The sequence below is a fragment of the Trichosurus vulpecula genome, chromosome 8 (genome assembly GCF_011100635.1).
Source record: "Trichosurus vulpecula isolate mTriVul1 chromosome 8, mTriVul1.pri, whole genome shotgun sequence".
NCBI classification, from domain to species: domain Eukaryota; kingdom Metazoa; phylum Chordata; class Mammalia; order Diprotodontia; family Phalangeridae; genus Trichosurus; species Trichosurus vulpecula.
This window is the reverse complement of record NC_050580.1, coordinates 19,657,008-19,674,123: the sequence shown is the minus strand read 5'-3', so window position 1 is coordinate 19,674,123 and position 17,116 is coordinate 19,657,008. Positions and strand designations below refer to the sequence as shown.

At 39.7% G+C, this 17,116-nt stretch overlaps 1 pseudogene; it reads right to left on the bottom strand.

Annotated features, from left to right (window-relative positions):
• Positions 1 to 7,303: 7,303 nt before the first annotated feature.
• On the bottom strand, positions 7,304 to 16,445 carry LOC118829436 (annotated as a pseudogene).
• Between the last annotated feature and the right edge of the window lie 671 nt (positions 16,446 to 17,116).

Genomic DNA, 17,116 nt, shown 5'->3' with positions numbered 1-17,116 from the left:
GCATGAAGTGTGCCTCAATCTGCATTCAAACTTCACAGTTCTTTCTCTGGATGAAGATAGCATTCTCCATCGTGAGTCCCCTGGAGTTGTCCTTGCACCTTACATTGCTGAGAAGAGCGAAGTATGTCAGGGTTGGTCCTCACAGAATCCATATATCTGTGGTTGTGTACAATGTTCTCCTGGCTCTGCTCTGCTCACTCAGCATTATATCATGTAGGTTTTTCCAGATTGTTATGAAGTCCGTATCATCCCCATTTCTTACGGCACAATAGTATTCCATTACTTTCATATACCACAGCTTGTTCAGCCATTCCCCAATTGATGGGCATCGCTTTGATTTCCATTTCTTGGCTACCACAAAAAGAGCCGCTATAAATATCCTTGTACAAATGGGTCCTTTTCCCGCTTGTGTGATTTCTTTGGGATACAACCCTAGAAATGGTATTGCTGGGTCAAAGAGTATGAACATTTTTATACCCCTTTGGGCATAGTTCCAAATTGCTCTCCAAAATGGCTGGATCAGCTCACAACTCCACCAGCAATGTAGCAATGTTCCAATTTTCCCACATCCTCTCCAGCATTTGTCATCCTCTTGTTTTGTTATTTTAGCCAATCTGACAGGAGAGATGTGGTATCTAATAGTTGTTTTGATTTGCATTTCTCTAATCAGTAGTGATCCAGAGCATTTTTTTCATATGCCTATAGATAGCTTTAATTTCTTCCTCTGAAAACTGCCTGTTCATATCCTTTGACCATTTCTCAATTGGGGAATGGCTTGTATTCCTATATATTTGGCTCAGTTCCCTGTGTATTTTAGAAATGAGGCTTTTATCAGAGAAACTAGTTGCAAAGATTTTCTCCCAATTTTCTGCTTTCCTCCTAATTCTTGTTGCATTGGCTTTTTTTGTACAAAAACCTTTCAATTTAACATAATCAAAATTATCTATTTTGCATTTTGTAATGCTCTCTATCTCTTGTTGGGTCATGAATTCTTTACTTTTCCATAAATCTGATAAGTAAACTATTCCTTGCTTTCCCAAATTACTTATAGTATCAGATTTTACTCCTAGATCATGAACCCATTTTGACTTTATTTTGGTATATGGTGTGAGATATTGGTCTATGCCCAGTTTCTGCCCTACCATTTTCCAATTTTCCCAACAGTTTTTGTGAAATAGTGAATTATTAGCCCAGAAGCTGGCCTCCTTAGGTTTATCAGAGTAGATTGCTAAACTTGTTGATTTCTCCTACTTGTGTGCCTATCCTATTCCACTGATCCACACCCCTATTTCTTAACCAGTACCAGGCAGTTTTGATGACTGCTGCTCTGTAGTATAGTTTAATATCTGGTATGGCAAGGCCACCTTCTCTAGCATTTCTTTTCATTAATACCCTAGATATTCTAGACCTCTTGTTTTTCCAGATGAATTTTGTTATTATTTTATCCAGCTCTGTAAAATAATTTTTTGGTAGTTCTGTTGGTATGGCACTGAATAGATAGATTAATTTAGGTAAAATTGTCATTTTTATTATATTAGCTCGGCCTAACTATGAGCAACTGATATTTTTCCATTTATTTAGATCTGATTTTACTCGTGTGAAAAGTGTGTCATAGTTATGCTCATATAGGCCCTGGGTTTGTCTTGGCAAATAGACTCCCAAATATTTTATAGTGTCTATAGTAACATTGAATGGAATTTCTCTTTCTATCTCTTGCTGTTGGGATTTGTCAGTAATGTATAGGAATGCTGAGGATATTGCCCTTCTTTCTACTACACTGATTTTTTGAAAGTACAAATGAGTGTGCATGTGTGTGTTTACCACATCTGTGATTTCATTGACACAATGAGCTACTTCTTCTAACTCTAGTGTTACAACTCATAGTCAGAGAGTTGTTTGCAGGGATCAGATGTTAATTTTCTCACTCAGGATCATATAAACACAAATATTAATGCCTCCATTTAAAATATATCAAAACTGAGGTAAAGGGAATTTAAGTGACTTCTAAGTCAATAAGTTAATTAAGTATCAAAGCTCAGACTTGGAACCAGGACTCCTGATTTCAGGTTCAATGCTGTTTTCATATACACAGTAGTGTCTCAGCAAAACCACTTTTAACAAAAAAAAATTTCATATATTTCATATATAGGGTCTTTCACTTTAGCCTTTTATACTCATTTTCCCCCTATAATATGACTAGTTCCTCAAGGGAAGGAATCATATTTTTCTGAACATTATCTTTTCTTAGTTTCTAGTATGCTGCTCTGCATGGGTTGGCATTCATTATATTTTTTTAAAACACATATTGATTTTCTCCTATTCCTCCTAACTATTCATTCCACTCCTAAGACTCATTAGAATAACTATGCTTCTTCCTCCTCCTCAAATCAAACCCTTAGGTATTTCCCTCTTATTTAAAAAAATCATGAGAATAACCACTTATTTTCTCTCCCTTTCCATACTCTCCACTTAAATAAAAGAAAAACAAAATATTTGTAACAAATATGCATAGAGTGAATAAAATATATTGCCATATAGGTCATATCAAAAAACGTATTTCTCATTCTATGTGTCATATGAATCATTTCTCTCTCTCTGGAGGTATGCAGCATGCTTTATCATCAGGCTTTTGGAATCATGGGAAGTAAGTGAACTGATCAAAATTATAAAGATTTTCCAAGTTGTTTACCTTCACAATGATGTTGGTTATTAGACAAATTATCCTCCTGTTTCTGTTTACTTTATTCTGTATCGGTTCGTACATGGTTCTACTGCAGATGATACTGTCAAGCAATGAGGTTTCAAGGACACTTGTCAACAGTTGCTGATTGAAAGACAAAATCTTCCATACTTTTGGGGTGAGCAAAGTTGCCATTTGGTCATGGAGCAGGGGAGGAAACAGACACCCAAAATGATTCCCTCTCATGGGAACTGACTAGACCTGCTCCACCACTAGACTGGCATCTTAACAGGGAACAGGCAAGAATTTTCTGTCTGAACCTAAAAAAAAACAACTTTAAAATATATCATTATTATATGTGTGTGTATCCCTTTAGAGATTTACTCTTATATCAAAATGCTGAGAAAAGAAAGTGAAGTGACAGTCCAAAGAGGTTATTGGAATAATAACAAACCATTAAAAATAGAGCTAAGTTAAAACAGATTGGTACCAGTGAGAAATCTGTGCCTGCATGCTACTTGCCTTGATCCTAGGATTGTTAATATTCTTGGGAAATGTGTATCCAGCCTGTTCAGTGTTCTTTCACCTCCGGCTCACTTGTTTCCCATTACAGTCTCATATCCCAGAATGCTTAGCCATTGACTCCATATTGCATTTGTGTTGCACAGAAACTTCAATGTCTCTTGCATGAGGATTGAGCTAAATGTATTGTTTCAATCAGTCTGGTCAATTTCAGAATGGGAAAATGTCTACCCTGAAACATTTATTGATGTGTGATGAGATTGAAGACTTATATTGGTCCCTGTGATATGTCTCCATACCTTTCTATGCATTTCTTTTTTTTTAAATTTTATCTTAGATTCAAGGGTCAGAACACAAATACACAATAAAGAAAAGGAACAAAACATATCACAAACTTAAATATTGAAACTTAAATACAAAAAAAGAAAAAAAAGCATGTTGTGTGCATAGCAGAACATGAGAGGATTAAAAATATATAACAATAGATTTTCATTTCAAGACAATCTATATAATAAATAATACATGTTGTGCTGAGAATTGTCAGTCTTATCTTTCCTTCCTTGTGAGTTTTCTTTTGTTCTTTGCTGTGTACTTATTTACTTTGTTCTTTCTCTTCCCTCCCCCCACCCCACCCCTGAAGACTACAATAAAGTTTGGATGTTTCTCTATAGCTATAGATACATACATACACATATCCATATATACATACATATATTGACGTATACTTTTCCAAGCATACTCTGCTCCTGATCTTTGTTTTTATATTTGTGCATATCTCTTGTATCCTATCCATCCTGCTTCCTCTACTTTATTTCTACTGACTACCTTGCCCTCCTATTACTTGCCTTCCCCCTTCCAAGGATCCCTCCCCTATTCTCTCATTCCCATAAATCTAAACACCCTTCTATACCTCCCTTTTACCTATTCCCTCATTCTCCCCTCTAAAGATCCCTCCCCTGTCCTCTGCCCCCCCCATACCCCTACCATTTTATTTCTTCTAAACTTAGAAGACTTTTATACTCTTCTAAATATATGTATTGTTCCCTCTTAAACCTATTCCTGATGAAAGTAGGTTACCAAAACCACCAGCTCTTCTCCCCCATCTAATTCCTCTGTATCATTTCTTCCTCTTGCACCTCTTTGGTATAATATAGTTACTCTTTGAATCTGTTTCTAAATGGTTTTGCCTTCTAAATTCATATCATAGTCGGGTTTACCTCCCTCTTTCTTATTGAGCTCGCCAGTTATTAATAAGAATCTTAGTCATACATTTTACATTTTATGTTATATGAAGAGTCTGTTCTTATGAATCCCTTATAGTCCATCTTTGGTATGTACCTTACGTTTCTCTTGGGTTTTGAATGTTGAATCTTCTATTAAGTTCAGGATTTTTTTAAACAAAATCTTGAAAGTCTGAGAGTTTATCAAATGTCCATTTTTTTCATTCAAGATAAAACTTAAATTTGAAGGGTATGATATTTTGGCCAGAGCCCCAGGTCTTTTACTTTTGGATATATTGTGTTCCAAGACATGCAGTCCTTTAATTTCTCTGCTGTTATGTCTTGTGTAATTCTAATTGTAGCACCATAATATTTCAATTGTTTTAATCTTGATCCTTTTAATATTTTATCCTTGAGCTGGGGGTTTTGGAATTTGACTTTGAGATTCCTATGAGTTTTCCTCACAGGATTTCTTTTAAGTGGTGTTCAATGGATTTTTTAAAAAAATTTCTACTTCCCTGCCTTGTTCTAATGCTTCGGGATAATTTTCTTTAATTATTTCTTGTATCATTGTAGCAAGATTCTATTTTTTATCATAACTGTCAGTTAGTCCAATTACTTTTATATTTTCTCTTCTTGATCTATTCTCCAGATCTGTTGTTTTTCTTATAAGATGTTTCACTTTCTCTTCTATTTTTCATTATTCATGTTTAGTTTAATTATTTCTTGATCTCTTACAATTTCACTGGCTTCACTTTGCCCAATTCTAATTTTCAAGTTGTCATTTTCCTCCTTGATATTCTGGATCTCCTTTTCTAATTGGTTGACTTTCCTTTCATAACCTGCTTGGTTTTCTTGGATTATTTTTATTTTTTTCAGTTTTTCCTTCATCTTTGTCGTTTGATTTTTAAAGTCTTTAAAGATCTTCTATAAATTATTTTTGTGCAGGTGACCATTTGACATTACTCTTTGGGGGTTTCTTTACTTCAGTGTCCTCCTCTGAAGATGAATGCTGGTCATCTCTATTCCTGTACAAAGGTTTCTACGGTTGTATTCTTTCTCCTTTGCCTGTGCATATTTTGTGGTAACAGCTTGATTTTTGTAATCACCTCTAGCCCTGGGGAATGGGAAATGGTGCCTCTTGCCCCAGATCTTCAGTTCTCTCTTCTAGCCTGGAACCAAAACCAAATTTCCAACCTCTTGTAAGAGCCCACAGCCAGGGGCTTTCTGCCCCACTGCTTCTGCACTCATTGGGTGTATGCTGGTTCCTTCTCGCCCCCACTACTCTTTGCAGCACAGATGGGCCTGGCGGTCCTCATCAGCAGATGTTCCCTCAATATTCCTGGGCTCAAATACCCAACTCCCCTCACTATCCCAGGGTGAAAAGTTCCTTTTGCTGGGGCAAGGCAGCCTCTCAAACCAACTAATCCCAGGACTTGTGGCTTGTTGTTAGAACAGAACCTATCTTGGAGGTGTTTTCTCCTTGCAGGGACTAAACATCTTCCTGGGATTTTTCTTCACATCCTTTCAAATTGTCCCAAGAAGACCCCGGTTGTACCCCCATTCTTCTTTGTCTCTACCCACACTTTGTTCACCCTAAGGTGCTATTTTAACACGTTTGTAGAGGAAAATCTTGAGAGCTTAGAATTTTCTGATCTACTCCACCATCTTCCCAGAATCCTCTCCTCTATGCATTTCTTAATGATGCTTCTGTTACCTCACAGAGAAGGAAAGGACCTCAGGTTTGGATGGGACCTCAGAAGCCATCTCATCCAATAGGTAACTCCCAAAGATTCCACTTTCTAATATTCATGACAAGACATCATACAACCTGTGTTCAGTGAACTTTAATAAGGGGTACCTCATTACTAAAGGAGTCTATTCCCTTTTCATATAGCTATAATTCTTAGGAAATGCCATCCATATAGCTATAATTCTTAGGAAATGCCTTCCTTCCTCACTTACACTCATTGTTCCTGGTTCTGCTAGGACCAAACAGTCTCATAATAACTTTTTATATTTTAAAATTTCACTTTCTATATATTTCTTTATTTTTCTTTTCCACTTCCCTTTATTCCATACATTTACAAGTTACATACCCACATGCAAAGGGCAAAGGGATGCAGAGGCAATGTGTGTGTTTCTGTGTGTCTGTGTGTGTGTCTGTGCGGACATATGTGCATGGGTGCATGGGGGCATAGGATTAGAGGACAGGAGGAAAAAGGACCCAGTACCCATCCCTTACCCAGTCAGCAGGGAGGGGGCACAGCCCCAAACATGGGGCTTCTACGTAGGGATGAGAAAAGATCCAATGGCAACTAACAGACCTTTGGGGGAAAATGGGACTTCTACGCCCAGAGCTTACCCTAAGGGATCTTGTACTTATTGGGAGTTAGAGGGGAAAAAGAATCAGAAGACCAGGGAGGGGAGGCAAGCCAAGTAAAAGCAGTAAAGGGGGCAGGGAAAAGCTCCCCCTAAGGCTGCCTAAGCTTGAAGGGGTCAGCTCACCTCTATTTAATATTAAATTGGGGGGAAGGGAGTTATTCCAAGGGGTGATTTTTCTGCCCCTCACAGACTGTACCTAGAGGGTGGAGGGAGAGAAAGCTTGTCATATAGGAAGGAAGGGGGGAAAACAGAAGCTGGATGATGAGGGTCTTGGTGGTTGTGGTCAACTCTCCAATTTAGGAGAATTTCTTTTCTTTCCTAGACCAGCTGAGACCTATTATCACCAAAACAGGCTCTAAGAAAATCTTTACCCCACTCCCCCGCTCGAAAATATTAGGTGGGTTTCCTCCAAATTCCAGAGGAATGACTGAGGGACTTCATCCCTCACCTGTGATTCCCTTCCCCACCAATACTTATGAGAGGACCTGGGAGCCCCTCACCAGTCATAGCATCATGACTGTAGGGAGGGGGAATCCTCAGGCCTCCGTATAGCCAGCTGAGGGGGTCCCTCAGCTCTTCTACCCCCACCCACCCCAGTAGCCTCATGCTGACGAAATTCCAGGGGGCTCTGTGGCCAGTATTGGGATGTCACTCTCCTCCACTCATTGTCAAATGCTTCAGTATCACTCTCATCCAAACTGATGAAGTCCTGCCGTTCTTCCTGGCACCCAGTTCTGTGATTTTGGGAATGCTAGAGGATGTGTGCCCTGTCTCGGATGTGATGCCCAATTGTTTCCACAATCCAGCTAGCAGCTTCTGTTGGGGTGTAAGATCCACCCACAGCCAGCACCCGGAAAGCTGCCAACAGCACAGGTTCTTTTGATCTGCTTAACTAAGGAAAGCAAGGTGAAGGGGTTGGCAAACTTTAATTCAGCATACAAACAGCATTCACTTAGTTCAGGGGAAAAAGCCAGCACCCTTAACTTCAGAACAAATTACAAACAAATTACAAACATCAACAGATAGACTAAATACAGATTTATAGTTACCAACATCTAGGTTCAGCCTGGGAGTTCAGAACAAGGACTGGCCCAGAGTCACTCGCACCACCACTGCTGTGGGTAAGGGAGCTCCAAGGAACAGACAGCCAACCCCTGGTTTTCATTTCTTTTTCAGCATCAGGGGTGAGTCACACCTGCGACTCACCCATGTGACCGAGAATCGTCACAAAGAGGTGGACTTAAACCCATGTGGTATAAAAGCCTTTGCTCTCCCAGACATGTAAACTAGGCCCTCCCTGGAGTTAGCCACAACTTGGGCCCCACCTCAGTTGCCAATCCACACCCACTAAGGCTTTACACCTAATGGGGGTTTGGGTCTGGGGCTTAGCACCTAGTACGGCTCAATTAATTACTCAAAGAGAACAAAAGCCAAACTCTTCAAGGGCACTTGTTAAACTAAGTGGTAAGGAGCCCATTTTTGGTTACCAACACACCAATGGACATCTGCCCTAACCCACTATCAGAGTCCCTCACTGTTCTCCTTGTCTCCCAGATCCCACCTGGTGCTGAGCATATCTCAGATGTTTCTTGATAGACTTTGTGAGCTCCGTCACCCAGGTTGGAGAAGGAGATGGTAGTGGAGGATGAAAAGGTCTGACTGTTGGCTCCAGTTGTCATGTGCTGCATGTTCCCGATAATATAATTCATCATCCCAAACATGTCCATGAAGCCACCTGTCATTCCCACCATTCCAAAGGGTGAGACAGCTCCAGCCTGCATCCTTCGACTAGCAGGTCGAGTCCCTGGTATGCTCCCATCTGTGATGCTAAGGAAGGGGCTATAGCCAAAGCCTCCTGACAACATTTGACTCATATGTCATCAATGAATAGCGAAAGGGTCCATGAAGAACGTAGGACCCTCAGGTTCTCCTTCCCTCTGAACCGGAACATCCTGATCTCAGCTTCCGGGAGCTCTGAACCTGCCCGAGGCTCAGGCACCCATCCGGCCGGGCCTGATTCCATGCATGGCGCAGCCCGTGGAGTCACGGCCCTAGCTACACCCGGGGTGCGCTGAGGCGGGCGGCGAGGCTGACGGATGGATCCTTCCTTCTTTACCTTGTCTTCCTCCTCTTCCAGGCTAAGCCACTCCACTTTCTATATATTTCTGTTTTGCACTTCGAAGTATTCTCTGAACATTGTGAAAACTGGAAATTGATTACTCTATTTCTTTATAAGCAATCCCACTTCCACTTCAATGGTGACTATCATAGGTCTTGTAAGTTCTCTTCAGAATATCCAGGGCTGCTGTAAGTCCAGTCTGACAATGTGTGATGAATGTGTGAATGGTGAATGGAAATTAGATCATGGAAGTGTGTTAGGCCATTTCAGGAAATTCAAATAATAGTGGATTTCAAATTTCCTTTTTGTTGTTTTTGCAGCTGCCTCAATTTTATTGTATATAAAACCAGAAGTATAATAGGAAGGATATTGCAGAGCTAGAAAGAAAGCAAGGATCCTATGAAGTTTTTCCCTTCTTTTTTCTTTCCTTCCTTCCTTCCTTCCTTCCTTCCTTCCTTCCTTCCTTCCTCCCTTTCTTTTTCTCCCCCTCCTCCCCCTCCTCCTCCTCCTCCCCCTCCTCCCTGTCTTCTTTCCCTCCTTTTATTTCTCTATTTTACCAAAGCCTTTTATTCTTATACCACCATAATCTTCCAATATGCTTCCCTTCCCAATTTAACTGTCCTTTGTAATAAAACAGAAGTGACCAGCACAGCCATCATGGCTAATAATGTATGCAATGCTTAGCACCCAAGGATCCCCATTCATGCAACAAGAAGAGAAAGGTATGTTTCATTATCTGGCTTCCATGATTATGTGGACCTATTACAATTGATCAGAAAACCTTTTAGTGTATGAACGATAAGCATAAAATCATTCAGATTAGTGTATCCATCATGTAATTTAGTTTCCTGATTATTTTTACTCTAATCTGCATTGTTTCCACAAGTCTTCCTGTGTTTCTCTTAAATCCTCATTTTCATTTTTATGCAATGAAGCAGGATTCCATTACATTCATATAACACATCCTGTTCAGGCATATCTCAAACGCTGAGAGGTCAGATTCTTTCCATATTCTATACTTCAAAATGTTGTACTATGAATTTTTTTAGATATTTCTGTCTTTGGCCTTCTAGTGGTATGTGTTAAATAGTAGGATTGTTGCATGGAACTCTATAGCAAGTATAGTGATTTTTCTTGTCTAATTACACATTGCCTTCCAGCCCATATGGGCTAATTCACAGCTCAACCCAGTCTGTGAGTGTGTCTGTCTTCCATACACTCTCCAGTACTTACTCTTTCTGTCTTTTATCCTCTTTGCTATATTGATGACAATGGGAGATTTGTTTTGATTTTCATTGAAAACGTAATTTTTCAAATCAGGAAATCAATCGGTTCTTTGACAATCATTTGCTCAATTAAGAGGCACTAAGAGGATGACATAGGGACAAAATATTTACTATAGATATCTTGTAAGCTTCTCTGTAAATTCCTACGTTGCTATTCTATAAAAAATTAAAGCCCATCTGGTAACTATTGCTATCACATAATGAACTACAAAATCAGCTTGAAGCACTGAATCTAATAATTAAAGCTAACTTATAGAAGTGCTTTCGACTTTGCAAACGGCTTTAGATACATTATCTCATTTGAGCCTAAACTCAGCTATGTGATAGGTAGGTGCCATGGTCATCCCCATCTTACAGATGAAGAACCTAAGGCTAAGTATGACTAGACAACTTACCCACTTTAGTAAAATTAGTAACTTGCTTAAGGAGAGTTTGAATGCAAGTCTTTCTGATACCAAGGCCAGTAATTCTATCTAACTTGTCATATTTCCTTTATAGTTGTTAGAATACTCAGGGGAAAACACAAAATATTCGCCTATTGTTCACATTTTTTCTACAGATACTACAAAGGATCTAGCTTTTTTGGAGATCTTTTTTTCCTAACAGAATCATGATGTTGATACTGAGTTTGGATATCATGAGGACATGAGTCTGAAATTTTAGAAAGAATTTTTCTTCTCATTTCCAAATCACAATATCTTTCTGTCTTTGCATTGTTGTCTCTTTCTGTCTCTCTGTCTCTCTTTCTGGCTAACCCCCCCCCCCCCCCCCCACCGTTGACTATCGGTCTCCCTGACTGTATCTCTATCATTGTTTCCATTTCTTTCTGTAACTTTGTCTCTCTCCCTCCCTAGTTCTTTCTCTGTTTCTCTGTCTCTCTGTCTCTGTCTCTGTCTCCCTCTCTCTGTATGTCTCTGTCTCTCTCTGTGTCTCTCTCTATCTCTCTGTCTGTCCCTCTTTCTGTCTGTCTCTGTCTGTCTCTCTCTGGCTAACCCCTCCCCTGGGGTTGCATCTCTCCCTCACTATATCTCTTTCTCTGTCCCCATTTCTTTCTGTAACTTTGTTTCTCCCCCACCCTGTTCTTTCTCTTTCCGTCTCTCCTCTTCTTTCTCCTTACCTTTCTCTGTATCTCTACTACTTTCTCCTTTTCAGTCTATTTTTGTTTCTGCTGCTTCTTTGTGTCCACAAAAAACTAACTCTGGGATATTTATCTTTTTAGATTATATGAGAGGCACTACATAAAATAATTATATTTTCCTAGGAGAGCAAAGAAACATGGAAGCTTGTTCAATTTAAAATTCACTTTAAAATACAGAAAGAAATGAGAGGACTGGTGATATGCAGCCCCAAGACATCCAATTGACTTCATTTATTGGGCCCAACTAGGTTTCTTTATACATCTTCTGTCCTCAGGTTGCTGTGTCATTTGAAGGCTGGGAAGTCAAAAAAGAAATATGTGGAACATGAAACCTTTTTGATGAAGAGGCATTAACCTGCTTCATGCTGCCCACCCCCTATGCTCATCCTTCAAAAGCTGCTTCCAGAACAAAGAGAGGCAGCTGATTTTTACTACATTATTCCATATCCCAGCTTTTTAAATTCTGTCTACCGGTGGGACTCTGTTGAGTAACCCAAGGAATGAACTCTAGCAAGCTCATGTAGATACAATTCAAACTGACATTTAATAGTAGTGATACCACTACTAACAACACAATAATTAGCATTTATAAAATGATCCCTATGTTTCAGGTATCATGCCAAGTGCTTTGCAAATGTTATTTCATTTTATCTTCATTAACAAAGCTGGGAGGTAGGTGCTATAAGAGTCCTGATTTTATAGTTAGGGAAACTGAGGTAAACAGGGGTTAAATGACTTGCTCAGGGTCACACAGGTAACACTTGTCTGAGTCCAGTCTTGAACTCAAGTCTTCCTGCCTCTAGGCTAAGTGGCTGTATCCACCACACCCATACTTGCTCAGTTACTATATGCCTGGCACTGTGTTGGCGGCTTTTGACCTAAACAAGAATTACTACCTGCTGTCAAGGAAATTACATTCAATTGGCAAAAAACAAGCCAAAAACAACCAGCATATACAAATTAATGCGAATAAATTATTTTAAAGGACTATAAAAGTATTTCAAAAAGTGAGAATGCTAATAACTGGTTAGAAAAAGGAAGGTTCTATGCATGAGGCAATGTTTGAGCTGCAATTTTTTTTGCTTGTTTTTGTTTTTCTTTTTTGCTTTTAAATTTATTTATTTAACATATTTAGTTTTCAGCATTGATTTTCAAAAGAGTTTGAATTACAAATTTTCTCCCCACTTCTACAATCCCCTCACTCCAAGATGGCATATATTCTGGTTGCACTGTTCCCCAGTCAGCCCTCCCTTCTGTCATCCTACTCCCCTCCCATCCCCTTTTCCCTTCTTTATCTTACTTTCTAGTTGCATGCAAAAACTTTTTTTTTTGTTTTTGAACATCTGTTTTTAAAACTTTGAGTTCCAAATTCTCCCTTCCCACCCACCCTCCCTAAGAAGTCAAGCAATTCAACATAGGCCACATGTGTATCATTATGTATAACCCTTCCACAATACTCATATTGTGTAAGACTAACTATATTTTGCTCCTTCCCAACCCATTCCCCTTTATTGAATTTTCTCCCTTGACCCTGTCCCCTTTCCAAAGTGTTTGTTTTTGATTACCTCCACCCCCATCTGCCCTTCCCTCCATCATCCCCTCCTTTTTATATCTTCTTCCCTCTTCTTTCCTGTGGGGTAAGACACCCAATTGAGTATGTATGGTATTCCCTCCTCAGGCCAAATTTGATGAGAGCAAGATTCACTCATTCCCCACTCACCTGCCCTCTCCCCTCCTCCCACAGAACTGCTTCCTCTTGCCACCTTTATGCGAGATAATCCACCCCATTCTATCTCTCCCTGTCTCCCTCTCAATATATTCCTCTCTCATCCCTTAATTTGATTTTATTTCTTTTAGATATCTTCCCTTCATCTTCAACTCACCCTTTGTCTGCTCTCTCTCTCTCTCTCTCTCTCTCTCTCTCTCTCTCTCTCTATATATATATATATATATACACACACACATATACATATACACACACACATATATACATACATACACATTCACTTATATATATATACATAAACATGTGTGTGTATATATATTATATATATATGTGTACATATATATATATATGCATATTCCCTTCAGCTACCCTAATACTGAGGTCTCGAGAATCATACACATCATCTTTCCATGTAGGAATGTAAACAAAACAGTTCAACTTTAGTAAGTCCCTTGCAATGTCTTTTTCTTGTTCTTTTTCTTGATTAGCTTTTCAGGCTTCTCTTGATTCTTGTGTTTGAAAGTCAAATTTTCTATTCAGCTCTGGTCTTTTCACTGAGAAAGGTTGAAAGTCCTCTATTTTATTGAAAATCCATATTTTGCCTTGGAGCATGATACTCAGTTTTGCTGGGTAGGTGATTCTTGGTTTTAATCCTAGCTCCATTGACCTCCGGAATATCGTATTCCAAACCCTTCGATCTCTTAATGTTGAAGCTGCCAGATCTTCGGTTATTCTGATTGTGTTTCCACAATACTCAAATTGATTCTTTCTTGCTGCTTGCAGTATTTTCTCCTTGATCTGGGAGCTCTGAAATTTGGTGACAATATTCCTAGGAGATTTCTTTTTGGGATCTATTTGAGGAGGCGATTGATGGATTCTTTCAATTTCTATTTTGCCCTGTGGCTCTAGAATATCAGGGCAGTTCTCCTTGATAATTTCTTGAAAGATGATATCTAAGCTCTTTTTGTGATCATGGCTTTCAGGTAGTCCAATAATTTTAAAATTGTCTCTCCTGGAACTATTTTCCAGGTCAGTGGTTTTTCCAAGGAGATATTTCACATTGTCTTCCATTTTTTCATTCCTTTGGTTCTGTTTTATAATATCTTGATTTCTCATAAAGTAACTAGCTTCCACTTGCTCCAATCTAATTTTTAAAGAAGTATTTTCTTCAGTGGTCCGTTGGACCTCCTTTTCCATTTGGCTAATTCTGCCTTTCAAGGCATTCTTCTCCTCATTGACTTTTTGGATCTCTTTTGCCATTTGAATTAGTCTATTTTTTAAGGTGTCTTTTTCTTCAATGTATTTTTCAGTATTTTTTGGGTCTCCTTTAGGAAGTCATTGACTTGTTTTTCATGGTTTTCTCACATCCTTCTCATTTCTCTTCCCAATATTTCCCCTACCTCTCTAACTTGCTTTTCTAAATCCTTTTTGAGCTCTTCCATGGCCTGGAACCAGTTCATGTTTTTCTTGGAGGCTTTTGTTGTAGGCTCTTTGACTTTGTTAACTTCTTCTGTCTGTATGTTTTGGTCTTCTTTGTCACCAAAGAAAAAGTCCAAAGTCTGAGATTGAATCTAGGTGTGTTTTCACTGCCTGGCCATATTCCCAACCAACTAACTTGACCCTTGAGTTTTTCAGCAGGGTATGACTGCTTATAGACTAAAGAGTTCTATGTTCCATGTTTGGGGGGGATGCACCAGCTCTGTCACACCAGCACTCCTCCTTCCCCCAGAACCCCCAGCCCGGACTGGGCTTAGATCTTCAGCAGGCTGTGTGCACTCCTGCTCTGATCCACCACTTAATTCCTCCCAGCAGGTGGGCCTGGGGCCGGAAGCACCTGCAGCTGTAGCTGCCCTACCTCTGCTGCCCTGGGGGCGGTGGCGAACCTCGAACTCCTTCCACTCCCGAAGCTTTTCCCACTAACCTTCGCCACTGTCTTTGGTGTTTGTGGTTGAGAAGTCTCGTAACTTCCGCAGCTCACTGATTCAGGGCGCTTGGGCCCGCTCCGCCCGGCTCCTGGTCTGGTTGGTCCGCACAGCTCATGCTGGTCTCTGCTCTGCTCCATTCCCAGCTCCAGCTCCTGGCTCTGTGTGGGATAGATGTCACCCAGAGACCATCCAGGCTGTCCTGGGCTGGAGCCCTGCTTCCCTCTGTTGTTTTGTGGGTTCTGCAGTTCTAGAATTGGTTCAAAGCCATTATAGGTTTTTGGAGAGGCTCAGCGGGGAGCTCACACTAGTCCCTGCTTTCGAGCTGCCATCTTGGCTCCACCCCCTCAGCTGCGATTTGAAGGCACTCTCTGGGATTCTACTAGATATAGATGAGGTGAGAAAACATTTCAGACATTGTTTAACCACGTATTCCAAGAACTGGAGGTAGGGGATGGAATGCACCATATGAAGCAAATCTCACAGCCCAGTTTGGATTGGAAAATGTATGAAGGGGAGTAATGTGATCATAGGAAGCAATCAGAGATTGCTAACAATTTTTCTAGATTCATTCAAACCCTGCCTCTAAATAAAGGTCATCATTCCTGACCTCACTAGTTGTTAGCATTTCCTTTCCCATAATTACTTGGATATCTTTTTTATTTATGTATCTATATATGTTTTTCTTCCCTAATGGAATGAAGATCCTTGAGCAAAGCTGTTCTCTTTTATTGCATCCTCAGCACTTAATATTTGTTAAGTGGCAGCCATATTTTGGAAGTGTTTAAATGCCAGACTGAGGCATATGTAATAGTGGGAATTTCCTTTATATGTATTGGACTACCTGACCCTCCATGTCCCTTTTGATTCTCAATTCCTGTGATTGTATAAATGGCATTGGGTTGGCAAGTGATCAGATGAGCTATCAACTCGGTAGTTAAGTGTTGCATAGATTGGGGATAAGAGAGGCTGGAGATAGGAAGCATAGTTAGTCCATGTTGACTTCATTAGTCTAGTTGATAGCATGAAAGAAGGTCAAAGCTGTTTGAATAGAGAGGGGGGAAGGATAATAGATAGCATAGAGTTTAGCTAAAATAGAGAAGACATGACAATCAATTGGACATGAAGATTCAGGAAAGGGAAGAGTCAAGATTGACTTCAGTGGTTTGAATCTGAGGGACTAGAAGGATGGTACTTCCAGCTACAGACAAAAAATGTTTAAATGTTGGATGGATTTTTTTCAGAGAAATAAGCATTCCTACATTGGATAGGGTTGGTATTTGGACAAGAAACATACAATTTGACACAAGGTCTGTTTCTTTGAATTTTTCCAATTTCTCTTTACTTCTCTCCTGACTCTACTCTTCATGGTCTGAACTTTTCCACCACCATCCTGACTGTGTTCTTGCCTTGCAGATGCAGTTGCGCCTATAGCCACATTCCCCATTGTCCATTACTCAGTTCCTGCCTAAAACCTCAATTTGAGGAAGTGCCCAGATGAGTCATGGCTCCCACTTCTCCTTGGTCCCAATTCACACTCTAGAAAACATTTGACTTTTCTCTGCAAAGTAGGCACCATACCAACTTCACACATGCACATTTTTCAACTCCTTGCAATGTGGTATCTTCCTCCATTAAAGTAAAAGCTCCTTAAGTGTGGAGATTTTTTGTTTTACTTCTTGTATTCTCAATGCTTGGCACCATGCTTTGAATATAGTAAGTTATAAATGATCCATCCATCTATCTACCTATCCATCTATCTATCTTTCTATCTATCTATCTTTCTGTCTGTCTCTCTGTCTATCCATTCATCTGTCTGTCTATCTTTTTGCTTATTTACTACATACCATGATGGAGCATTGTCATCTCATCCATTATTATATGCAATTATGTAATCTCCTCAGAACAATCTCAGCAAAGCGTATTTCTTCACTTTGTTATTTCTCTATAGTCCCTCTGACAAAGTAACCCGAAGAAACAAAATAGTGATACTTGATGCATGAGGGTGATAACACAAGCAGACAATGGAGCTGAGATTCTGTCTCATTCCTAAGGCAAAATTCCTATCCCTGTATATAGTCATTTTTACTGACATGAATACCTAAGAAGCCAGCAACT